This window comes from Scyliorhinus torazame, chromosome 10 (genome assembly GCF_047496885.1).
Source record: "Scyliorhinus torazame isolate Kashiwa2021f chromosome 10, sScyTor2.1, whole genome shotgun sequence".
In the NCBI taxonomy this organism is placed as follows: Eukaryota; Metazoa; Chordata; class Chondrichthyes; order Carcharhiniformes; family Scyliorhinidae; genus Scyliorhinus; species Scyliorhinus torazame.
The window spans coordinates 7,198,629-7,224,772 of record NC_092716.1 but is presented as its reverse complement, the minus strand read 5'-3'; the positions used below and the strand labels follow the sequence as shown (position 1 = coordinate 7,224,772).

Sequence of the window (26,144 nt, the reverse complement as noted above, 5' to 3'; positions counted from 1 at the left end):
TGATTTTTTTTAAATTAAGCCTTGGCAAACCAGGAGCCAATGTAGGTCAGAGAACAAGGGTGAACTGGAGTCAGCAACTTTTTTTAAATAGATTTTCATAAATAGATAGAGCTGAACTATATCTGCCCTAAATTGATAAATTTATCAGACTGAGCACACTGCTGACCAATAGGTTCTGTTCTGGAGTCTCCAGTCATCCATTTGCTGTGCTGACATTGCCAGCGTCACAGCGGGAGGTCACGGCAGCCGAGGTCCCAGGTTCGATCCCGGCTCTGGGTCACTGTCCGTATGGAGTTTGCACATTCTCCCCATGTTTGCGTGGGTCCCGCCGCGGCCACAACCCAAAGTACTTCTTTAAAAAAAATTTTTTAAGCAGTTACCTCGAGTAGGTTTTCTCCAACACTGCCAAAGGGTCATTTCAACCCAAATAAAACATCCCATCAATCATCAATCCAATTCTTACCACAAATGGGAAATGCACTGATCTTTAATTTCAAGGACTATTTGATTGGCGACTGTTGAGGAGTCAACTGAAAAGCGTAACAAAGAGAATGAGGAGAGGGGTTTGAAGAAACTGCTTTAAGCAGAGGTCCGTGGGAGCATGGAATGCGCTGCCACAGATAGCACTCGAGACAGAGGCAGTTGCACCTTTTAAGGAAACATTGGATAAATATTTGAAACAGAGGCAAATATAGGACTCTGGGCGGGAGGATAGGACAGTGGGATTAGCTTTGGATTGTTCCGACACTTTCAGCTCACACACAATGGCCCGACAGGCGTGTTGCAGCACTAACAATTTTGATGACTAAGTACCGCACTGCTTGCGACACAGTTCAAAAGCACTGATTAGTAGGAGCCTCTGCCATTTTCTCAATGTAACCAATAATAATGCTCCTATAAAATATGGTCAATGGCTTTGCGTTGAATCAGTTTGGTTGAATCTAAAGGGCAGCCAGGAAAGCCAATGCTGCCAAATATATTTTTACGTATAACTTTGCACTCAAGTGGTTGACCCATGTCAGTATTTCTTCCATTGCTTGAGCCGCTAACCTCTGCCCTCAGTCCTAGTTTTTGCATGGTGATCGATTAGAACACAAGAGGGGTCACCACGGTGTATGAAGATAGAGGCACTTCCTGAAATAGCATGCCCTGTCCAATCTTGAAAATGCCAACGGTTTGTTTCTGAAACCGCGAGTTTGATTTCTTCAGCTTCAACCTTTAGAACCTTTATCACATACATCACAAGGTCAAAATACTTTGCCCCATGATCTTTTTCCCTTCATTCACAGCGTGTCTCATCAACTACTCAATTATTCCCAAAAGTGAACATCTCCCTCATTCCTTCGGACTTTACTCACTCCCTCCTGTAATCTAATCCCAATATTGATGCCAGGTAATCAATATTTCTCTCCTGCTCTTGCTCAGCTTTGGTGGTACTTACAACTCGATCATATTGCTCAGACGGCCATTTGGCCCTGCGTGGGTTTCAAACAAGCTTCAGGCTGGACTATTTTAGCAGTTCTATATTATCAATTACTGCAAGATCCGTTCTCACCTAAAAATTGAAACACCTCACAAAGGAGTCGTCACCTTACTTACAATGTGGGGTTGGCAATGGAGCCAGATGGTAGCGTAGTGGTAATGTCACTGGACTATTAATCCGGCTAATGCTCTGGGAACACAGGTTCAAATCCCACCAAGACAGCTGGTATAATTCAAATTCAATTAATAACATCTGGAATTGAAAACTAGTCTCAGTAATGGTGCCAATTATGATCAACTGTCATCAAAATCCATCTGGTTCACCAATCTCTTTAGGGAAGGAAATTTGCCATCCTTACCTGGTCTGAGGGTTGACTCTATAAAACCCTCTGAAAGGGCTTTGCAAGTCACTCAGTTCAAGAACAACAAATGCTGACCTTGCGAGTGACACCTACATCCCAAGAAAGAATAAAGAAAAAGGATTACGCTCAATATCTCTGTTGAAATCATACCTGCACTAAGTTTTGGAGACCATTAGTTCAAACTAATGTAGCACAAGTTACTTTCCAGAAAAAAGCAACGGAAGTTAACCGTGCAAATCATACAACCTTCTGTAATAAATAAAAAGGAGGAGCAGGGGGGTGGGGGGGGGGCACGGTGGTGCAGTGGTCAGGTCAGTCATGATCTCATTGAATGGTGGAGCAGACTCGATGGGCCGAATGGCCTACTTTTGTTCTCGTGTCTTATGGTCTTAGCCCCATTTCATATTTCACACTGGAGCAATGAAACTTCAAACTTTAGATTATTGGCCAATGTGAATATTTTCCACCTCGCGCACATCACACCACCAACCCTATTCTGACACAGGGTTATTCCCCCCTCTCCAATAAATTAAGTCCATACCGAATCGAACAATCACAGGAATGGCACAAGAGAGAACCACCAAGCATAGGCCAACACAGATATGGGGAATAGAATCATAGAATACTTACAGCATAGGAGGCAGCCAATCAATGTCCTACCCATGTGAGCTCTCTGCAAGAACGATTCAATTCGTCCAGCTACCCTCCCTTATCCCTACAGCCCTGCAATTGTTTTCTCTTCAAATAAATATCCAATTCCCTCTTAAGAGCCATGACTTGAGTCTGACTCCACCACACGTTCAGACAGTACCGTCCAGATCCTAACCATTCAAATGAGGAAGAGAAAAATAAATTGATAATCAAACACCATATCCAGCACCTATTCTCCCTCAGCCATTCCAGGGTGGGAATGGTCAAGCCAAGGTCATCCATTTCTTCCGCAAGTGGAGGAGGAACTTAAGAGGAAGCCACTCAACACCATTCCGGGGCCAAATTTGGAGCAAAAGTGATAGGAGCCAGCAATCAGGCTGCAACTTGTACAGCGCCAGCTCATTATACTGAGGTGAAGACAACAGTTGAAGGAAAAAATGCAATACATCCAGCAAGCATAATAAATTCAATGGGGAATTAAGGAGAAACACCTTTACCCAGAGAATGGTTAGAATATGAAACTCACTACCTCAGAGAGTAGTTTAGGTAAATAGCATAGATTCAGTTATGGGAAGGTCAGGGCAGCACGGTGGGGCAGTGGTTAGCACTGGGACTATGACGCTAAGGACCTGGGTTCAAATCCCGGCCCAGGGTCACTGTCCGCGTGGAGTTTGCACACTCTCTCCGTGTCCCCGTGGGTTTCACCCCCACAACCCTTAGGCGGATTGGCCACACTAAGTTGTCCTTTTATTTAAAAAATAATAATTGGGTACTCTAAAAAAAAATTTAAGTTATGGGGAAGTCAGATAAAGACAGATATAAGGTATAAGGAGCACAAGCAACCACAGAGATAAGTTGGACCAAATGGCCTGTTGCTGTGCTGTAAATTCTAAGAAATTAAACTGCCAATTGATTACTGAATCTATGAAGAGTTCCTCTAATTGGTAAAAGAGCCCATACCTGACAGGAATAAAGCACAAGCAGTAGGTGCCCAAAATAACTTGTATTTTATTACACCTTTCATACAGCGGAATATGAGGAAGACAAGAGCAATATTAATAAAAACATTTTTACCACTGAGCCACGGAAAGAGACATTGGGACCGATGAGCAAAAGCTGGGTAAACGAGGAGGTTTTAAGGAGCATGGAAGAGATGCTGGAGGCCAGAACTGAGTAGTGCCAAGATCTTGGAAGAGTGAGGGACTAGAGGAGGTTACAAAGATAGAGAGGAACAAGACCATGGATTGGAAAACAAGGACAGGGGTTTTGAAATTGAGGAATTGGTGGACCAGGAATCAGATTAGGTCAGCCAACACAGGTGTTGGGAAAATTAGATACATACTTGTATAGTTCTAATATATTTGAATAAATATACACATATATGAATACACAAAGATCACAGACGTACTCCTTGGCATTCTTCACATGAAGCAGTCATTTTTCAAAACTTTGACATGGTTGAAATCCCCCCAACACCCCATCCTAACTGCTAATAAAACAGCTTCAGCTCCCCAAACTGTAAGTGTCACTGTTTTTAAAAAACTGGTCACCGAACAGCAACAGTAATCATGTTTTAGCAAATTGCAGAAATCTAAAGAGTTCAAAGATACTCTGGGATATCCCATCACCACCGACCCCCGCTTCCCCCACAGACCCAGCGGAGTCAGAGAATGCTAGCTTGATAATCTAGATGAAACCAATTAGCAGGACATATGCGTATTCGTTGCATTCTGGGCATCGTCAGAACCAGCATCACTGGAAGCTGCAAAACCAGTTGTTTATCAGTGACTGACAGCTGCTGCCTAACATCAAAACATTGTGAGCATTTCAGTGAATGAACAGTCACTGTCACACAGGACTCACAGAACACACAGACATTTCAGAAACCTGCCACAAGAAATCTACTTTGCGACTTTAAAGCAAAAGAACAAAACATTAAACCCAAAAGCCTGATAAGAAAACAATATGCAATGTATAAGACAAAAGGACTCCATCACATCATAATACTGCAATTGGACTGGGTTTGTGAAGTCCAACTGCAGAGTAAAGGGTGTACATGGGTTTATAATTTTGCCAAATCTACCAGTACGTTTTGAGGGAAAATGCTGCAACATTCATACCATCAAACATCCCATTCAAATGCAGTTTCTCCAGTGAGTATATTATAATGGAGACACAGTACAGTTTAAACTAAAAGTGTTTCAAGGTATTTGTTATAAGGATTGAAATTTATTCTTTATAAAACTCTCCATGGTGTGGGCAGCACGGTGGCGCAGTAGTTAGCACTGCTGTCTCAGTGCCAAGGACCCGGGTTCGATCCCAGCCCCAGGTCACTGTCTGTGTGGAGTTTGCACATTCTCCCCGTGTCTGCGTGGGTCTCACCCCCACAACCCAAAGATGTGCGGGGCAGGTGAACTGGCCATGCTAAATTGCCCCTTAATTGGAAAATAATAATTGGATATTTAAATTTATTTTTTTCTCTATGGTGAGAATTGCAACACAAGAACGGAAAATGGACTGCTAAAGCCACTAACCGCTGGTCTCATTTCTAGCTTTTGCATGGTGAATGATAGGAACACAAGAGGTCCAGTTAATTTCAAAACAAAAAAAAGGCCCAAGTCAGTGATTTGCTTCTCACCCACACTGAAGGCTAACAATCGGTCTTTATATAGCATCTTCAATACAGTAGAATGTGTCAAAACATTCCACAAGAACAAAATCTGACACGCAGCCACACAGGGAGACATTAGGACAGGTGCTCAAAACAACAGTTAAAGAAGTAGGTTCTACGGAGTGTCTTAAAGGAGGAGAGAGGGTGGAGAGATTTAGGGAGGGAATTCCAAAACTTGACGGCCAGGCAGCTGAAGGCACGGCAAATAGTGGAGGAATTAAAATCGGAGGGGTGCAGAGATCTCAAAGTGTGTGTGGCTGGAGGACATTGGGGAGGGCATGGCCATGCAGGGCTTTGAGAACAAGGATGAAAATCTTAAAAACTGATGTACTGCCAAACTAGGAACCCATGCAGGGTCAGTGAGCCCATGGGTGCTGGGTGATCAGGATTTGTTGGTAGTTAGGATACAGGTGGAATTCTGAATGACCAAGTTTTCACCTCGTCTTTCTCCCCCACTGACAGAGATAGGAATTGTTGGGGACAATTCCATGGTTCCCTGGCATCCTGCCCGAGTGGCTACACACAGACAGCATCAGGAGAGACCAGGAAGGCCCCTCAAGTAGTGATCAGGTACGGAAAACTGGCTCTGTTCCCTGCCTAATCAGAGAGGAGCCGTTTGACCAACAAGAGACAAAGTCAAATGTTTGAGCCTCTCATCTGTAATAACTCAAGTGTTATACAAGGCAGGGTCTGCACTAAAAGCGACTTTTCATCTGGCCACCAAAGTAACCACTTTTGTGCCGAGATGTCCTGTATCGCTGTCGGCATTCCTGTACAGTAACTTCATTGCAGTGTTAATGTCATCCTACTTGTGACAATAATAAAGATTATATGTGCACAGTATCGCACAGTACAAAGCAGTCTCTCTCTGCTTTGTTGCCCCATGTTAGTCAAATAAATGCCTGGAAATCTTTGCAGAAGTTTGGTTTCCCCCCCCAATGCTGAAACTAAGTCCTAAGCATCAATGTGCATCCAACCAGTCAACTATTGTTTAATTGAAACTGACAAATGTACAATATAGAGACATTGTCGAAACAAAATGTTCACTGAATGCTAGCAGAGACAAGAAGGGCGGACTGGCCTATTTCTATGATGTGGACTCAAATAATTTTCCAAATATTAAAGGCAGGGAATAAAGGACGGGAAGGGTCACGCAGAAGTGTTGAGGCCCTTGCTTTCTATGAGTGATTTAGATGTGAATGTAGGAGAGTTGCTCAGTAAGTTTGCAGAAAATTGGTTGGATGGTAAATAGTGAGGAGGATAGTCTTCGAATTACAGGAGGATATAGACAGGCTGGTCAGTGACAAATAGAATTCAATCTGGATAAGTGTGGTGATGCACTTGGCAGGACAAACAGGGCAAGTATTTGATAAAGGGCAGGATGCTGGGAAGCACCGAAGATCAGAGGGACCTTTGTGTGCATGTACACCCGTCTCTTAAGGTAGCAGAGCAGACGGGTACAGTGGTTAAGAAGGCATTATGGTGTTGAAGGCGGAGCTGTAGTCAACAAATAGGAGTCTATCGTAGGAGGCCTTGTTGTTGAGATGCTCCAGGAAAGAGTGTAGGACCAGGGAGATGGCATGTTCTGTTGACCAGTTGTGGTGGTATGTGAATTGCAGTGGATTAAGTGATTTTGGGAGTACAGAGGAGTACGGAGTTGATGTGTCTCATGACCAACCTCTCGAAGCACTTCATAATGATCGATGTCAGGGGCTGGTTTAGCACAGGGCTAAGTCGCTGGCTTTGAAAGAAGACCAAGGCAGGCCAACAGCACGGTTCAATTCCCGTACCAGCCTCCCCGAACAGGCGCCGGAATGTGGCGACTAGGGGCTTTTCACAGTAACTTAATTTGAAGCATACTTGTGACAATAAGCGATTTTCATTTTTTCATTTCATTTCATTTCAAGGCCACCGGACATAGTCATCAAGGCACATTGCCTGCTTCTTCTCAGTCAACGGTACGATGGAGGTCTTCTTGATGGTGGGAACCTCGAAACAGTAGGGAGAGCTTGAAGATGTCCACAAACATACCTGTCAGTTGGTCCGCGCAGGATCTAAGTGCACGACAAGGGACTCCATCAGGACCTATTGCTTGCCAAGGGTTCACTTTCCAGAAGGCTGAGCTGACTTCGGAAGCTGTGATGGTGTCTATGGGCGTGTCCGAGGCTGCTGGGGCAGTTGGCAATGATTTATTGCTGTGATGGTGAGTATGGGCGTGTCCGAGGCTGCTGGGGCAGTTGGCAATGATTTATTGCTGTGATGGTGAGTATGGGCGTGTCCGAGGCTGCTGGGGCAGTTGGCAATGATTTATTGGTTTCCTGCTCAAAACGAGCATAGAACACATGGAGTTCATCGGGAGGGATGCGCTGCTGCCAGAGCTTCTACTCAGCTTTGCTTTGTAGCCCGTTATGTTGTTTAAGCCTTGTCACAACTGATGAGAGTCCATGTTGTTAGTCTGTGACTCTAGCTCAGTGTGATATTGTCTCTTGGCATCCCTGATGGCTTTGCAGAGGCCTTGCCTAGATTTTTTGTATAGGTCAGGATTGCCTGTCCTGCAAGCCTTGGACCTGGACTTCAGTTGGGAGTGAATCGCCCCATTAAACAATGGTTTCAGGTTGGGGAACATACGTACTACTTGCTTTGGCACACAATCTTCTACACACTTGCTGATGGAAGTCTGTGACGGTGGTGGCATACTCGTTTAGGTTGGCCGCTGAATTCTTGAATATGGACCAGTCCACTGACTCCAAGCACTCGCGTAGGAGCTCTTCTGTTGCCCTTTGTAGATCTCGACTGATCTGCACCGAGCTCCATAGCCCTGGGTGCTCCATAGCCCTGGGTGCTCCATAGCCCTGGGTGCTCCATAGCCCTGGGTGCTCCATAGCCCTGGGTGCTCCATAGCCCTGGGTGCTCCATAGCCCTGGGTGCTCCATAGCCCTGGGTGCTCCATAGCCCTGGGTGCTCCATAGCCCTGGGTGCTCCATAGCCCTGGGTGCTCCATAGCCCTGGGTGCTCCATAGCCCTGGGTGCTCCATAGCCCTGGGTGCTCCATAGCCCTGGGTGCTCCATAGCCCTGGGTGCTCCATAGCCCTGGGTGCTCCATAGCCCTGGGTGCTCCATAGCCCTGGGTGCTCCATAGCCCTGGGTGCTCCATAGCCCTGGGTGCTCCATAGCCCTGGGTGCTCCATAGCCCTGGGTGCTCCATAGCCCTGGGTGCTCCATAGCCCTGGGTGCTCCATAGCCCTGGGTGCTCCATAGCCCTGGGTGCTCCATAGCCCTGGGTGCTCCATAGCCCTGGGTGCTCCATAGCCCTGGGTGCTCCATAGCCCTGGGTGCTCCATAGCCCTGGGTGCTCCATAGCCCTGGGTGCTCCATAGCCCTGGGTGCTCCATAGCCCTGGGTGCTCCATAGCCCTGGGTGCTCCATAGCCCTGGGTGCTCCATAGCCCTGGGTGCTCCATAGCCCTGGGTGCTCCATAGCCCTGGGTGCTCCATAGCCCTGGGTGCTCCATAGCCCTGGGTGCTCCATAGCCCTGGGTGCTCCATAGCCCTGGGTGCTCCATAGCCCTGGGTGCTCCATAGCCCTGGGTGCTCCATAGCCCTGGGTGCTCCATAGCCCTGGGTGCTCCATAGCCCTGGGTGCTCCATAGCCCTGGGTGCTCCATAGCCCTGGGTGCTCCATAGCCCTGGGTGCTCCATAGCCCTGGGTGCTCCATAGCCCTGGGTGCTCCATAGCCCTGGGTGCTCCATAGCCCTGGGTGCTCCATAGCCCTGGGTGCTCCATAGCCCTGGGTGCTCCATAGCCCTGGGTGCTCCATAGCCCTGGGTGCTCCATAGCCCTGGGTGCTCCATAGCCCTGGGTGCTCCATAGCCCTGGGTGCTCCATAGCCCTGGGTGCTCCATAGCCCTGGGTGCTCCATAGCCCTGGGTGCTCCATAGCCCTGGGTGCTCCATAGCCCTGGGTGCTCCATAGCCCTGGGTGCTCCATAGCCCTGGGTGCTCCATAGCCCTGGGTGCTCCATAGCCCTGGGTGCTCCATAGCCCTGGGTGCTCCATAGCCCTGGGTGCTCCATAGCCCTGGGTGCTCCATAGCCCTGGGTGCTCCATAGCCCTGGGTGCTCCATAGCCCTGGGTGCTCCATAGCCCTGGGTGCTCCATAGCCCTGGGTGCTCCATAGCCCTGGGTGCTCCATAGCCCTGGGTGCTCCATAGCCCTGGGTGCTCCATAGCCCTGGGTGCTCCATAGCCCTGGGTGCTCCATAGCCCTGGGTGCTCCATAGCCCTGGGTGCTCCATAGCCCTGGGTGCTCCATAGCCCTGGGTGCTCCATAGCCCTGGGTGCTCCATAGCCCTGGGTGCTCCATAGCCCTGGGTGCTCCATAGCCCTGGGTGCTCCATAGCCCTGGGTGCTCCATAGCCCTGGGTGCTCCATAGCCCTGGGTGCTCCATAGCCCTGGGTGCTCCATAGCCCTGGGTGCTCCATAGCCCTGGGTGCTCCATAGCCCTGGGTGCTCCATAGCCCTGGGTGCTCCATAGCCCTGGGTGCTCCATAGCCCTGGGTGCTCCATAGCCCTGGGTGCTCCATAGCCCTGGGTGCTCCATAGCCCTGGGTGCTCCATAGCCCTGGGTGCTCCATAGCCCTGGGTGCTCCATAGCCCTGGGTGCTCCATAGCCCTGGGTGCTCCATAGCCCTGGGTGCTCCATAGCCCTGGGTGCTCCATAGCCCTGGGTGCTCCATAGCCCTGGGTGCTCCATAGCCCTGGGTGCTCCATAGCCCTGGGTGCTCCATAGCCCTGGGTGCTCCATAGCCCTGGGTGCTCCATAGCCCTGGGTGCTCCATAGCCCTGGGTGCTCCATAGCCCTGGGTGCTCCATAGCCCTGGGTGCTCCATAGCCCTGGGTGCTCCATAGCCCTGGGTGCTCCATAGCCCTGGGTGCTCCATAGCCCTGGGTGCTCCATAGCCCTGGGTGCTCCATAGCCCTGGGTGCTCCATAGCCCTGGGTGCTCCATAGCCCTGGGTGCTCCATAGCCCTGGGTGCTCCATAGCCCTGGGTGCTCCATAGCCCTGGGTGCTCCATAGCCCTGGGTGCTCCATAGCCCTGGGTGCTCCATAGCCCTGGGTGCTCCATAGCCCTGGGTGCTCCATAGCCCTGGGTGCTCCATAGCCCTGGGTGCTCCATAGCCCTGGGTGCTCCATAGCCCTGGGTGCTCCATAGCCCTGGGTGCTCCATAGCCCTGGGTGCTCCATAGCCCTGGGTGCTCCATAGCCCTGGGTGCTCCATAGCCCTGGGTGCTCCATAGCCCTGGGTGCTCCATAGCCCTGGGTGCTCCATAGCCCTGGGTGCTCCATAGCCCTGGGTGCTCCATAGCCCTGGGTGCTCCATAGCCCTGGGTGCTCCATAGCCCTGGGTGCTCCATAGCCCTGGGTGCTCCATAGCCCTGGGTGCTCCATAGCCCTGGGTGCTCCATAGCCCTGGGTGCTCCATAGCCCTGGGTGCTCCATAGCCCTGGGTGCTCCATAGCCCTGGGTGCTCCATAGCCCTGGGTGCTCCATAGCCCTGGGTGCTCCATAGCCCTGGGTGCTCCATAGCCCTGGGTGCTCCATAGCCCTGGGTGCTCCATAGCCCTGGGTGCTCCATAGCCCTGGGTGCTCCATAGCCCTGGGTGCTCCATAGCCCTGGGTGCTCCATAGCCCTGGGTGCTCCATAGCCCTGGGTGCTCCATAGCCCTGGGTGCTCCATAGCCCTGGGTGCTCCATAGCCCTGGGTGCTCCATAGCCCTGGGTGCTCCATAGCCCTGGGTGCTCCATAGCCCTGGGTGCTCCATAGCCCTGGGTGCTCCATAGCCCTGGGTGCTCCATAGCCCTGGGTGCTCCATAGCCCTGGGTGCTCCATAGCCCTGGGTGCTCCATAGCCCTGGGTGCTCCATAGCCCTGGGTGCTCCATAGCCCTGGGTGCTCCATAGCCCTGGGTGCTCCATAGCCCTGGGTGCTCCATAGCCCTGGGTGCTCCATAGCCCTGGGTGCTCCATAGCCCTGGGTGCTCCATAGCCCTGGGTGCTCCATAGCCCTGGGTGCTCCATAGCCCTGGGTGCTCCATAGCCCTGGGTGCTCCATAGCCCTGGGTGCTCCATAGCCCTGGGTGCTCCATAGCCCTGGGTGCTCCATACCCCTGGGTGCTCCATACCCCTGGGTGCTCCAGGAAGGCAGCTCACCACAACCTTATCAAGGGCAATTAGGAATGGGCAATATATGATGGCCCAGCCAGCAACTCCCATATCCGACGAATGAATGAAAAAAAATCCATCTATCTCCAAATCCCAGCATCCACAGCGTTTTGGGGAGAGCGTTTCAGATTTCCACTCCTCTTTGAAAGTATTTCCTGATTCTGCCCTGAATGGCCAGGCTAAATTTTTAAGATTCTGCCCCCTTTGTTCGGAATTGCACCCAGTTTCTCTGTACCTACAAATCACCTTAAACACCTGGGTCAGGTCACAACTTCAATCGTCAAAACTAAGTTGGTGCAATCCTCATCTTTTAAGATCTGCTGTGGGTTAGAGAGGGTAAATGGGTAAAAGCAAAGTTGCTAAACTCAGAGCGACAAAAAGCTTCACCTCATGATATCACATCCCAAGAATGTGCACAAGCCACTGCAAACCACACCAGCATTCCACAGAATCCCAACAAAGCTATGCCCAGGGGAAGCAAGGCTCAAAATTCATCAGGAAAAAAACCCTTCAGGCCCACAATCAATGTGGTTTTAAATAATTGTTCCACATACATACTTCAAATGGCCCAGTGGAATAGCAAGAAACAACAGAACACTCTTGGAAAACAATTAACAATTAGGACTGCGAAGATGAAACGTACACACAAACTGGGAAAATAATAACAGCTTGTGATTGTCTACCTGTCGCTTCATAAATTAAATCATGTTAAATGCAGCTGAATCAAACCACAGAACCATGAACAGATAAAGCTTAAAGCAAAACACAGCTCTATAATTCGATGAAACCACTTCTTCAATTGACACAAAAAAACCTGTAAACCAAATCCACCTGTTGGCCACGATTTGTTCTCGTCCATCTCTGCACCCCACCCTGAATTACTGACTGGGAGCGAGGGAGGGGGGTTCTCCAACTTGCCAGCTCTCTGCCCCCTGGGGAGAGGGAGCATGAGCAGTAATTTGCCCTCATCCTCCTACCAGCCCTGAAACCGCATCCCTGCACAATGAACACCCATGTACACTCCCCAATACCCTGACACTCTTCAATATACACAGCCTCCCCGAATGATCTGATCCCACCCCTTTCCCTGATACCTGGCACACTCATACCACCCATCAATCCATAAAATACCAATGTACCCCCTCCATACCACATGGAACCCCCACCTTCCATCCCTCCCTTACATGCCTCTCTCCGTTCATCACATGCCCCATCCCACCCAAATAAACCCACCCCCCTTCCCTAATATACCCCCACCAAACCGCACACTCACCCCCAAGCTGGGTATAACTCCTCCCTCGCTAAAATAACCATTCCCTCCCTCCTACACTCCATTAGCCCCTCGTTCCTATCACCCCACATAGCCCACCCCCTCCCTCATATAGTCTGCCCCTCTCTGAGCCCCATTCCCTCATTCCCAGAGCCCCTTTCCCACCCTCTCCCGCCCATAGCCCCTCCGCTCCCATAGCCACCTCCACTCACCCTCCCTCCCATAGCCCCACCCACTCACCCTCCCTCCCATAGCCCCTCTGACTCACCCTCCCACCCATAGCTCCCCCACCCACTCTCCCTCCCATCTTTTTTTAAATTTAGAGTACCCAACTATTTTTTCCAATTAAGGGGCAATTTAGCGTGGCCAATCCACCTAGCCTGCACATCTTTGGGTTGTGGGGGTGAGACCCACGCAGACACGGGGAGAATGTGCAAACTCCACACGGACAGTGACCCAGGGCCGGGATTCAAACCCGGGTCCTCAGCGCTGTAGGCAGCAGTGTGAACCACTGTGCCACCTTGCTGCCCCTCTCCCTCCCATTTTTAAAGAACTCAATTAAGGGATGTGGGCATTGCTGATTAGGCCAGCATTTATTGCCCATCAGAAGGGCCACTCACTCTCCCTCCCTCCGCCCCCCCCACTTGCCCTCCCTCAGTCCTCCCATACCCACACCCAACTCTCTCCCTCCCTCCCATAGCCCTCCCACACTCGCTCCACTCCGTAGCCCCTCCTCTCCCATAGTTCCCCCACTCCCCCTCCTAACCATAGCACCTCCACTCTCCCTCCCATAGCCCCTTGGTTCCATCATAAAACCTCTCCATTCACTCCTCACAAAACCCCTCCACCTCTCCCCCTCCCCCAATCGGCCCCCCTCCACGTCCCCCTCCCTCATTCTGCCCTTCCATCACTCCCTCCCTCATTCAACCCCTCATAAGAAATAAGAAAATAGGAGCAGGAGGCCATTCGACATTTCGGGCCTGCTCCACCACTCATTATGATCATGGCTGATCACTCAACTCAATAGCCTAATCCCGCTTTCCCCCATATCTTTGATCCCTTTGCCCCAAGTGCTATATCTAACTGCTTCTTGAAAACATACAATATTTAGGCCTCAACTACTTCCTGTGGTAACGAATTCCACAGGCTGGCCACTCTCTGGGTGAAGCAATTTCTCCTCATCTCTGTGCTAAATGGTCTACCCCATACCCTCAGACTGTGATCCCTGGCTCTGGACACACCCACCATCGGAACATCCTTCCTGCATCTACCCTGTCCAGTCCTGTTAGAATTTTATAGATTTCCGTGAGATCCCCCTCATTCTTCTGAACTCCAGTGAATACAATCCATTTTTAAAATAAATTTAGAGTACCCAATTCATTTTTTTCCAATTAAGGGGCAATTTAGCGTGTTCAATCCACCTACACTGCACATCTTTGGGTTGTGGGGGTGAAACCCACGCAGACACGGAGAGAAATTGCAAACTCCACACGGACAGTGACCCAGGGCCGGGATTGAACCTGGGACTTCGGCGCCGTGAGGCAGCAGGGCTAACCCACTGCGCCACCGTGCTGCCCTAGCGAATACAATCCCAACCAACTCAATCTCTCCTCATACATCCGATCTGCCACCCCAGGAATCAGTCTGGTGAACCTTCGCTGCACTCCCTCTCGAGCAAGAACATCCTTCCTCAGATAAGGAGAGCAAATCTGCACACACTATTCTAGATGTAGCCTCACCAAGGCCCTGTATAATTGCAGCAAGATATCCCTGCTCCTGTACTCGAATCCTCTCGCTATGACAGCCAACATACCATTGCCTACCTGCTGTACCTGCATGCTTACCTTCAGCGCCAGGTGTACGAGGACACCCAGGTCTCATTGCGCATTCCCCTCTCCTAATTTATGAGCATTCAGATAATAGTCTGCCTTCCCGCTTTTGCTACTAAAGTTGATAACGCCACATTTATCCAAACTATACCGTTTATAGCCCCTGCACCTCCCTCCCTTAAAAACCAACCCGCCTCCCTCCTAAAACACAACTTTCCCTCCATAACCGCTCCCCATTTATACAACAGTTACAGCACAGAAAGAGGCCATTCAGCCTTTCTTGCCCATGCCAGCCCGAGGCCTCCCTGATGCCTTTTTAATCCCACCATCCTGCACCCAGTACATAGCCCAGCAGCTATGGTGCAGATCCAGGTACCTTTTAAAAGAGTTTTCCACCATTCTCCAATACACCCGCACATCGCCACCCCTCCCCAATACACCCCTCACCTCCCCCCAATACGCCCCTCACCTCCCCCCAATACGCCCCTCCCCTCCCCCCAATACGCCCCTCCCCTCCCCCCAATACGGCCCGCCCTCCCCCCAATACGGCCCGCCCTCCCCCCAATACGGCCCGCCCTCCCCCCAATACGGCCCGCCCTCCCCCCAATACGGCCCGCCCCTCCCCCCAATACGGCCCGCCCTCCCCCCAATACGGCCCGCCCTCCCCCCAATACGGCCCGCCCTCCCCCCAATACGGCCCGCCCTCCCCCCAATACGGCCCGCCCTCCCCCCAATACGGCCCGCCCTCCCCCCAATACGGCCCCGCCCTCCCCCCAATACGGCCCGCCCTCCCCCCAATACGGCCCGCCCTCCCCCCAATACGGCCCGCCCTCCCCCCAATACGGCCCGCCCTCCCCCCAATACGGCCCGCCCTCCCCCCAATACGGCCCGCCCTCCCCCCAATACGGCCCGCCCTCCCCCCAATACGGCCCGCCCTCCCCCCAATACGGCCCGCCCTCCCCCCAATACGGCCCGCCCTCCCCCCAATACGGCCCGCCCTCCCCCCAATACGGCCCGCCCTCCCCCCAATACGGCCCGCCCTCCCCCCAATACGGCCCGCCCTCCCCCCAATACGGCCCGCCCTCCCCCCAATACGGCCCGCCCTCCCCCCAATACGGCCCGCCCTCCCCCAATACGGCCCGCCCTCCCCCCAATACGGCCCGCCCTCCCCCCAATACGGCCCGCCCTCCCCCCAATACGGCCCGCCCTCCCCCCAATACGGCCCGCCCTCCCCCCAATACGGCCCGCCCTCCCCCCAATACGGCCCGCCCTCCCCCCAATACGGCCCGCCCTCCCCCCAATACGGCCCGCCCTCCCCCCAATACGGCCCGCCCTCCCCCCAATACGGCCCGCCCTCCCCCCAATACGGCCCGCCCTCCCCCCAATACGGCCCGCCCTCCCCCCAATACGGCCCGCCCTCCCCCCAATACGGCCCGCCCTCCCCCCAATACGGCCCGCCCCTCCCCCAATACGGCCCGCCCTCCCCCCAATACGGCCCGCCCTCCCCCAATACGGCCCGCCCTCCCCCAATACGGCCCGCCCTCCCCCAATACGGCCCGCCCTCCCCCAATACGGCCCGCCCTCCCCCAATACGGCCCGCCCTCCCCCAATACGGCCCGCCCTCCCCCAATACGGCCCGCCCTCCCCCAATACGGCCCGCCCTCCCCCAATACGGCCCGCCCTCCCCCAATACGGCCCGCCCTCCCCCAATACGGCCCGCCCTCCCCCAATACGGCCCGCCCTCCCCCAATACGGCCCGCCCTCCCCCAATACGGCCCGCCCTCCCCCAATACGGCCCGCCCTCCCCCAATACGGCCCGCCCTCCCCCAATACGGCCCGCCCTCCCCCAATACGGCCCGCCCTCCCCCAATACGGCCCGCCCTCCCCAATACGGCCCGCCCTCCCCCAATACGGCCCGCCCTCCCCCAATACGGCCCGCCCTCCCCCAATACGGCCCGCCCTCCCCCAATACGGCCCGCCCTCCCCCAATACGGCCCGCCCTCCCCCAATACGGCCCTCCCCCAATAAAAGACACCCCAACCTCTTTCCCCAATACACCCCCCCAATACATTCCCTCCCCACTTCCCCAATACACCCCTCCCCCTCTTCCCCCAATACACCCCCTCCGCTCCCTCTCAAATCCCCCCTCCGCTCCCACTCCAATCCCCCCCCCCCCTCCGCTCCCTCTCCCCCCTCCGCTCCCGCTCCACTCCCCAATACACTCCCCTCCCTTCCCTCCCCAATACACCCCCTCCCCTCCTCTCCCTCCCTCTCCCCAATACACACCACCCTCCACAATGCACCCTCTCCCCTCCCTCTCCCCAATGCATCTCCTCCCCTCCCTCTCCCCAATGCACCCCCCTCCCTTCCCTCTCCCCAATGCCTCTCCTCCCCTCCCTCTCCCCAATGCATCTCCTCCCCTCCCTCTCCCCAATGCACCCCCGTCCCCTCCCTCTCCCCAATGCACCCCCGTCCCCTCCCTCTCCCCAATGCACCACTGTCCCCTCCCGCTCCCCAATGCTGCCGCCTCCACGCCCTCTCCCCAATACCCCCCCCCTCCCCTCCCTCTCCCCAATGCAGCCGCCTCCCCGCCCTCTCCCCAATACACCCCCCTCCCCTCCCTCTCCCAATACACCCCCCCCCTCCCCTCCCTCTCCCCAATACATCCCCCCTCCCACCCTCTCCCCAATACACCCCCCCTCCCCTCCCCTCTCCCCAATACATCCCCCCCTCCCCTCCCTCCCCCAATACACCCCCCCCCCCTCCCTCACCCCAATACACCCCCACCCTCCCCTCCCTCTCCCCAATACCACACCCCCTCCCCTCCCTCTCCCCAATACACACCCCCCTCCCCTCCCTCTCCCCAATACACCCCACCCTCCCCTCCCTCTCCCCAATACACCCCCCCCTCCCCTCCCTCTCCCCAATACACCCCCCCTCCCCTCCCCTCCCCAATACACCCCCCCCTCCCCTCCCCTCCCTCTCCCCAATACACCCCACCCTCCCCTCCCTCTCCCCAATACACCCCACCCTCCCCTCCCTCTCCCCAATACACCCCACCCTCCCCTCCCTCTCCCCAATACACCCCCCCCTCCCCTCCCTCTCCCCAATACACCCCCACCCTCCCTCTCCCCAATACACCCCACCCTCCCCTCCCTCTCCCCAATACACCCCCCTCCCCTCCCTCTACCCAATACACTCCCCCCCTCCCCTCCCTCTCCCCCCCTCCCCTCCCTCTCCCCCCCTCCCCTCCCTCTCCCCAATACTCCCCCCTTCCCCTCCCTCTCCCCAATACTCCCCCCCCTCCCCTCCCTCTCCCCAATACTCCCCCCTTCCCTCCCTCTCCCCAATACTCCCCCCCTCCCCTCCCTCTCCCCAATACACCCCCCCCTCCCCTCCCCTCCCCTCCCTCTCCCCAATACACCCCCCCTCCCCTCCCTCTCCCCAATACACACCCCCTCCCCTCCCTCTCCCCAATACACTCCCCCCCTCTCCCCAATACACTCCCCCCTCCTCCACTTCCCTGTCCCCCCCCTCCCCAATACTCCCCCCTCCCCTCCCTCTCCCCAATACTCCCCCCTCCCCTACCTCTCCCCAATACTCCCCCCTCCCTCCCCCTCCCCAATACACCCCCCCTCCCCTCCCTCTCCCCAATACTCCCCCCCTCCCCTCCCTCTCCCCAATACACCCCCCCACCCCTCCCTCTCCCCAATAACAACCCCCCCCTCCCCTCCCTCTCCCCAATACACCCCCCTCCCCTCCCTCTCCCCAATACACCCCCCCTCCCCTCCCTCTCCCCAATACACCCCCCCCTCCCCTCCCTTCTCCCCAATACACCCCCCCTCCCCTCCCTCTCCCCAATACACCCCCCCTCCCCTCCCTCTCCCCAATACACCCCCCCTCCCCTCCCTCTCCCCAATACACCCCCCTCCCCTCCCTCTCCCCAAAACACCCCCCCTCCCCTCCCTCTCCCCAATACAACCCCCCTCCCCTCCCTCTACCCAATACAACCCCCCTCCCCTCCCTCTTCCCAATACACCCCCCCTCCCTCCCTCTCCTCCAATACACCCCCTCTCCCCCCTCCCTCCCTCTCCTCCAATACACCCCCCCTCCCCTCCCTCTCCCCCCCCCCTCCCCTCCCTCCTTCCCCCCTCCCCTCCACTCCCCAATACTCCCCCCCTCCCCTCCCTCTCCCCAATACTCCCCCCTCCCCTCCCTCTCCCCAATACTCCCCCCTCCCCTCCCTCTCCCCAATACTCCCCCCCTCCCCTCCCTCTCCCCAATACTCCCCCCCCCCTCCCCTCCCTCTCCCCAATACTCCCCCCCCCTCCCCTCCCTCTCCCCAATACTCCCCCCCTTCCCTCCCTCTCCCCAATACTCCCCCCTCCCCTCCCTCTCCCCAATACTTCCCCCCTCCCCTCCCCTCTCCCCAATACTCCCCCCCTCCCCTCCCTCACCCCAATACTCCCCCCCTTCCCTCCCTCTCCCCAATACTCCCCCCCTCCCCTCCCTCTCCCCAATACACCCCCCCTCCCCTCCCTCTCCCCAATACACCCCCCCTCCCCTCCCTCTCCCCAATACATCCCCCTCCCCTCCCTCTCCCCAATACACCCCCCTCCCCTCCCTCTCCCCAATACACCCCCCCTCCCCTCCCTCTCCCCAATACACCCCTCCCTCTCCCCAATACACCCCCCTCCCTCTCCCCAATACACCCCCCCTCCCCTCCCTCTCCCCAATACACCCCCCTCCCTCTCCGCAATACACCCCCCTCCCTCTCCCCAATACTCCCCACCTCCCCTCCCCTCGCCCCAATACACCCCACCTCCCCTCCCTCTCCCCAATACACCCCACCTCCCCTCCCTCTCCCCAATACACCCCCTCCCCTCCCTCTCCCCAATACACCCCCCTCCCCTCCCTCTCCCCAATACACCCCCCCTCCCCTCCCCTCCCTCTCCCCAATACACCCCACCCTCCCCTCCCTCTCCCCAATACACCCCACCCCTCCCCTCCCTCTCCCCAATACACCCCACCCCCCCTCCCTCTCCCAATACACCCCCCCTCCCCTCCCTCTCCCCAATACACCCCACCCTCCCTCTCCCCAATACACCCCACCCTCCCCTCCCTCTCCCCAATACCACCCCCCTCCCCACCCTCTACCCAATACACTCCCCCCCTCCCCTCCCTCCCTCTCCCCCCCTCCCCTCCCTCTCCCCCCCTCCCCTCCCTCTCCCCAATACTCGCCCCTTCCCCTCCCTCACCCCAATACTCCCCCCCCTCCCCTCCCTCTCCCCAATACTCCCCCCCCTCCCCTCCCTCTCCCCAATACTCCCCCCCACCCCTCCCTCTCCCCAATACTCCCCCCACCCCTCCCTCTCCCCAATACACCCCCCCTCCCCTCCCCTCCCCTCCCTCTCCCCAATACACCCCCCCTCCCCTCCCTCTCCCCAATACACACCCCCTCCCCTCCCTCCCCCAAAACACTCCCCCCTCTCCCCCAATACACACCCCCTCCACTTCCTGTCCCCCCCCCCCCAATACTCCCCCCTCCCCTCCCCTCTCCCCAATACTCCCCCCTCCCCTACCTCTCCCCAATACTCCCCCCTCCCCTCCCTCTCCCCAATACACCCCCCCTCCCCTCCCTCTCCCCAATACACCCCCCCTCCCCTCCCTCTCCCCAATACACCCCCCCACCCCTCCCTCTCCCCAATACACCCCCCCTCCCCTCCCTCTCCCCAATACACCCCCCCTCCCCTCCCTCTCCCCAATACACCCCCCTCCCCTCCCTCTCCCCAATACACCCCCCCACCCCTCCCTCTCCCCAATACACCCCCCCTCCCCTCCCTCTCCCCAATACACCCCCCCTCCCCTCCCTCTCCCCAATACACCCCCCTCCCCTCCCTCTCCCCAATACAACCCCCCCTCCCCTCCCTCTCCCCAATACAACCCCCCTCCCCTCCCTCTACCCAATACAACCCCCCTCCCCTCCCTCTACCCAATACACCCCCCCCTCCCCTCCCTCTCCCAATACACCCCCCTCCCCTCCCTCTCCTCCATACACCCCCCCCTCCCCTCCCTCTCCCCCCCCTCCCCTCCCTCTTCCCCCCTCCCCTCCCTCTCCCCAATACTCCCCCCCTCCCCTCCCTCTCCCCAATACTCCCCCCTCCCCTCCCTCTCCCCAATACTCCCCCTCCCCTCCCTCTCCCCAATACTCCCCCCCTCCCCTCCCTCTCCCCAATACTCCCCCCCCTCCCCTCCCTCTCCCCAATACTCCCCCCTCCCCTCCCTCTCCCCAATACTCCCCCCCTTCCCTCCCTCTCTCCCCAATACTCCCCCCTCCCCTCCCTCTCCCCATACTTCCCCCCTCCCCTCCCTCTCCCCAATACTCCCCCCCTCCCCTCCCTCTCCCCAATACTCCCCCCCTTCCCTCCCTCTCCCCAATACTCCCCCCCTCCCCTCCCTCTCCCCAATACACCCCCCTCCCCTCCCTCTCCCCAATACACCCCCCTCCCCTCCCTCTCCCCCAATACATCCCCTCCCCTCCCTCTCCCCAATACACCCCCCCTCCCCTCCCTCTCCCCAATACACCCCCCCTCCCCTCCCTCTCCCCAATACACCCCCTCCCTCTCCCCAATACACCCCCCTCCCTCTCCCAATACACCCCCCCTCCCCTCCCTCTCCCCAATACACCCCCCTCCCTCTCCGCAATACACCCCCCTCCCCTCTCCCCAATACTCCCCACCTCCCCTCCCTCGCCCAATACACCCCCACCCTCCCCTCCCTCTCCCCATACACCCCACCTCCCCTCCCTCTCCCCAATACACCCCCTCCCCTCCCTCACCCCATACACCTCCCCTCCCTCTCCCCAATACACTCCCCCCTCCCCACCCCCCTCCCCCCCCCTCCCCAACACACCCCCCCACCCACCCTCACCCCAATACACCCCCCCACCCACCCACTCCCCCAATACCCCCCCCTCCCCTCCCACTCCCCAACACCCCCTCCCCTCCTCTCCCCAATACTCCCCCCCTCCCCTCCCTCTCCCCAAAACACCCCCCTCCCCCTCCCTCTCCCCACCCTCCCCACAACTCCCCCCCTCCCCTCCACCAATACACCCCCCCTCCCCCTCCCTCCCCAATACTTCCCCCCCCCTCCCCCTCCCTCCCTCCCCAATACACCCCCCCTCTCCCCAATACACCCCCCCTCCCCTCCCTCTCCCCAATACACCCCCTCCCTCCCTCACCCCAATACACCCCCCCTCCCCTCCCTCTCCCCCAATACACCCCCCCTCCCTCTCCCCAATACACCCCCCCCCCCCTCCCTCTTCCCCCCCCTCCCTCTTCCCCCCCTCCTTCTCCCCAATACACCCCCCCCCACCCCTCCACCCCCCAATACACCCCCCCTCCCCTCCCTCTCCCCAATACTCCCCCCCTCCCCTCCCTCTCCCCAATACTCCCCCCTCCCCTCCCACTCCCCAATACTCCCCCCTCCCCTCCACTCCCCAATACACCCCCCCCTCCCCCTCCCTCCCCAATACCCCCCCCACCCCCCACCCCCACCCCCCACACCACCCCCCCTCCCCTCCCCCCCCAATACACCCCCCCCACCCCTCCCTCTCCCCAATACACCCCCCCCTCCCCACCCCTCCCTCTCCCCCAATACACCCCCCCTCCCCCTCCCTCTCCCCAATACACCCCCCCTCTCCCCAATACACCCCCCCACCCCTCCCTCTCCCCAATACACCCCCCACCCTCCCTCTCCCCAATACACCCCCACCTCCCCTCCCCTCCCCCCAATACACCCCCCTCCCACTCCCAATACACCCCCCTCCCCACCCCTCCCCCCTCCTTCTCCCCAATACTCCCCCCCCTCCCCTCCCTCTCCCCCAATACCCCCCCCACCCCTCCCTCTCCCCAATACTCCCCCCTCCCCTCCCTCTCCCCAATACTCCCCCCACCCCTCCCTCTCCCCAATACACCCCCCCTCCCCTCCCTCTCCCCAATACACCCCCCCTCCCCTCCCTCTCCCCAATACACCCCCCCCACCCCTCCCTCCCCCAATACACCCCCCCCCCCTCCCTCTCCCCAAACACCCCCCCACCCCTCCCCTCCCCAAACACCCCCCCTCCCCTCCCACCCTCTCCCCAATACACCCCCCCTCCCCTCCCTCTCCCCAATACACCCCCCCCTCCCCTCCCTCTCCCCAATACACCCCCCTCCCCTCCCTCTCCCCATACACCCCCCCCTCCCCTCCCCTCTCCCCAATACACCCCCCCCCTCCCCTCCCTCTCCCCAATACACCCCCCCCACCCCTCCCTCTCCCCAATACACCCCCCCCCCTCCCCTCCTCTCCCCAATACACCCCCCCCTCCCCTCCCTCTCCCCAATACACCCCCCCCTCCCCTCCCTCTCCCAATACACCCCCCCCTCCCCTCCCTCTCCCCAATACACCCCCCCTCCCCTCCCTCTCCCCAATACACCCCCCCTCCCCTCCTCTCCCAATACACCCCCCCTCCCCTCCCTCTCCCCAATACACCCCCCCTCCCCTCCCTCTCCCCAATACACCCCCCCTCCCCTCCCTCTCCCCAATACACCCCCCCTCCCCTCCCTCTCCCAATACACCCCCCCTCCCCTCCCTCTCCCAATACACCCCCCCTCCCCTCCCTCTCCCCAATACACCCCCCCTCCCCTCCCTCTCCCCAATACACCCCCCCCTCCCCTCCCTCTCCCCAATACACCCCCCCCTCCCCTCCCTCTCCCCAATACACCCCCCCCTCCCCTCCCTCTCCCCAATACACCCCCCCCTCCCCTCCCTCTCCCAATACACCCCCCCTCCCCTCCCTCTCCCCAATACACCCCCCCCCCTCCCTCTCCCCAATACACCCCCCCCTCCCCCTCCCTCTCCCCAATACACCCCCCTCCCCTCCCTCTCCCCAATACACCCCCCCCCCTCCCCTCCCTCTCCCCAATACACCCCCCCCTCCCCTCCCTCTCCCCAATACACCCCCCCCTCCCCTCCCTCTCCCCAATACACCCCCCCCTCCCCTCCCTCTCCCCAATACACCCCCCCCCTCCCCTCCCTCTCCCCAATACACCCCCCCCCTCCCCCTCCCTCTCCCCAATACACCCCCCCCCCTCCCCTCCCCTCCCCTATACTCCCCCCTCCCCTCCCCTCCCCTCCCTCTCCCCAATACACCCCCCCTCCCCTCCCCTCCCCTCCCTCTCCCCAATACACCCCCCCTCCCCTCCCTCTCCCCAATACACCCCCCCTCCCCTCCCTCTCCCCAATACACCCCCCCTCCCCTCCCTCTCCCCAATACACCCCCCCCTCCCCTCCCTCTCCCCAATACACCCCCCCCTCCCCTCCCTCTCCCCAATACACCCCCCCCTCCCTCCCTCTCCCAATACACCCCCCCCTCCCCTCCCTCTCCCCAATACACCCCCCCTCCCCTCCCTCTCCCCTCCCTCTCCCCAATACAACCCCCCCCTCCCCTCCCTCTCCCCAATACACCCCCCCCTCCCCTCCCCTCTCCCCAATACACCCCCCCCTCCCCTCCCTCTCCCAATACACCCCCCCTCCCCTCCTCCCCCAATACACCCCCCCCTCCCCTCCCTCTCCCCAATACACCCCCCCCTCCCTCCCCTCCCTCTCCCCAATACACCACCCCCCTCCCCTCCCCTCCCCTCCCCTCCCTCTCCCCAATTCTCCCCTCAATTCCCCACCTCCCCCGCCTCCCCTCCCCCGCTCTCCTACCTGGGCGCTCTGGGGCCCGGGCTCCGGTGGCGCGGCTCGGGGGGGGGCGGGGGAGGCCGCCGTCTCTCTCTCGCGCACTCCTGTTGCCGCCGCTCGTTCCCGCGCCACTGCCCCGCGCGCGCTCCCGCTCCCGGACCCGCGCGCCCGCCGCCGCCTCCCGGTGGCGCGCCGCGGAAATCGGCCGCCTCCACTCCGTCCAGGGGGGGGGGATGATGCGGCTCGATTTCCCCTTTTAGACACTGCTGGCCTCAGATAAAGGGGAACAATAAGCGCGTGAAGTGAATATGAGGGAGTTACTTGTCCTGAAGCCTCTGCATAGCCTGAGGCTCGGGATAAGGGACTGAGTTCCTCCTCTCTGGGACTGATTCACCCCCCTCCCGCTGCTAGAAATGGCCTCGCCCGGCACCAAAACACTGAGGCCCCGAATTACGTCATTGATACCATTTCCCCCCCAAATAAATGAGTTTAGAATCGCTGGGCGCTGAGCGACGATGTATTTTACTGTCTGTTTACCGCGGCAGTGATCTAAAATTTCGAAAATTATCTCTAAACCTTGATGAACCCCTTGGTGTCATGGCGCGCGTGCGCGGCGCGCCGCCCCCTGGGATTTGTAGTCCTCGGGTTAAAGGGCCAGCAGCCCCAGGTTTCTTAAAGGGGCAGCTGCCATCTGCTGTGGGTTTTTTTTTTAATCCAACCATGAAAAGGAAAACCTAACAACGGTGCTCCTCTTTAGAGGACCAAAGCTATAGAGAAATAAATCAGCGGTTACCTAAACTGTGTCACCAATTGGGAAATCTCTGAAGGCAGATCTCCTTGCATGTCCCCTCCACTCACTCTCTCTCCCAGGTAATATCTAAGAATTAGAACGAGGCCTTTCAAGAGCAAAATTTGGAAGCACCTATTCACACAAAGAATGGTAGGAGTCTTCATCCTGTGGCTTTCAACGCCCTGGGGGTTTCCATTGAACTAGACGAGCCATTTAAATACTGTGGCTACAAGAGCAGGTCAGAGGCTGGGAATCCTGCAGCAAGTAACTCACCTCCTGACTCCCAAAGCCTGTCCACCATCTACAAGGCACAAGTCACATATGTGATGGAATACTGTAGACTTGCCTGGATGAGTGCAGCTCCAACAACAGTCAAGAAGCTGAACGCCATACAGAACAAAGCAGTCCACTTGATTGGCATCCCTTCAACAAACATGAAATCCCTCCACCACTGATGAACAGTAGCAGCCGTGTGTGCCATCTACAAGATGCACTGCAGGAACTCACCAAGGCTCCTTCAACAGCTCCTTCCAAACTCATGAGAAGAATTCTTGAGGAGAAGTTTCTTCAGCCAGAGAGTGGTGGGTCTGTGGAATTCATTGCCACAGAGGGCGGTGGAGGTCGGGACGTTGAGTGTCTTTAAGACAGAAGTTGATAAATTCTTGATTTCTCGAGGAATTAAGGGCTATAGAGAGAGAGCGGGTAAATGGAGTTGAAATCAGCCATGATTGAATGGTGGAGTGGACTCGATGGGCCGAATGGCCTTACTTCCGCTCCTATGTCTTATGGTCATGACCACTATCATCTAGATCTAGAAGGACAAGAGCAGCAAATACCTGGGAACCCCACCACCTGGAGGCTCCCCTCCAAGTCACTCAGCATCCTGACTTGGAAATATGTCGCCGTTCCTTCACTGGCACTGGGTCAAGATCCAGGAACTCCATCTCTAACAGCACTGTGGGTATACCTACACCTCAGGGACTGCAGCTGTTCAAGACGGCAGTTCACCATCACCTTCTCAAGGGCCACTAAGGACAGCCAATAAATGCTGGCCTAACCAGCGACAAAGAACAAAGAACAGTACAGGCCCTCCAAGCCTGCACCGATCATGTGTCCAATCTCGACCAACCGCCTGTATCCT

At 57.5% G+C, this 26,144-nt stretch overlaps 1 protein-coding gene across 2 annotated transcripts in view; it reads right to left on the bottom strand.

Annotated features, from left to right (window-relative positions):
- Positions 1-24,345, bottom strand: part of garre1 (granule associated Rac and RHOG effector 1) — a 210,029-nt gene extending 185,684 nt beyond the window's left edge. For both annotated transcript variants that reach the window (XM_072517783.1, XM_072517785.1), the window contains exon 1: positions 24,238-24,345. The gene's annotated coding sequence lies outside the window, so the exon portion shown is untranslated. The remainder of the gene's footprint in view (positions 1-24,237) is intronic.
- Between the last annotated feature and the right edge of the window lie 1,799 nt (positions 24,346-26,144).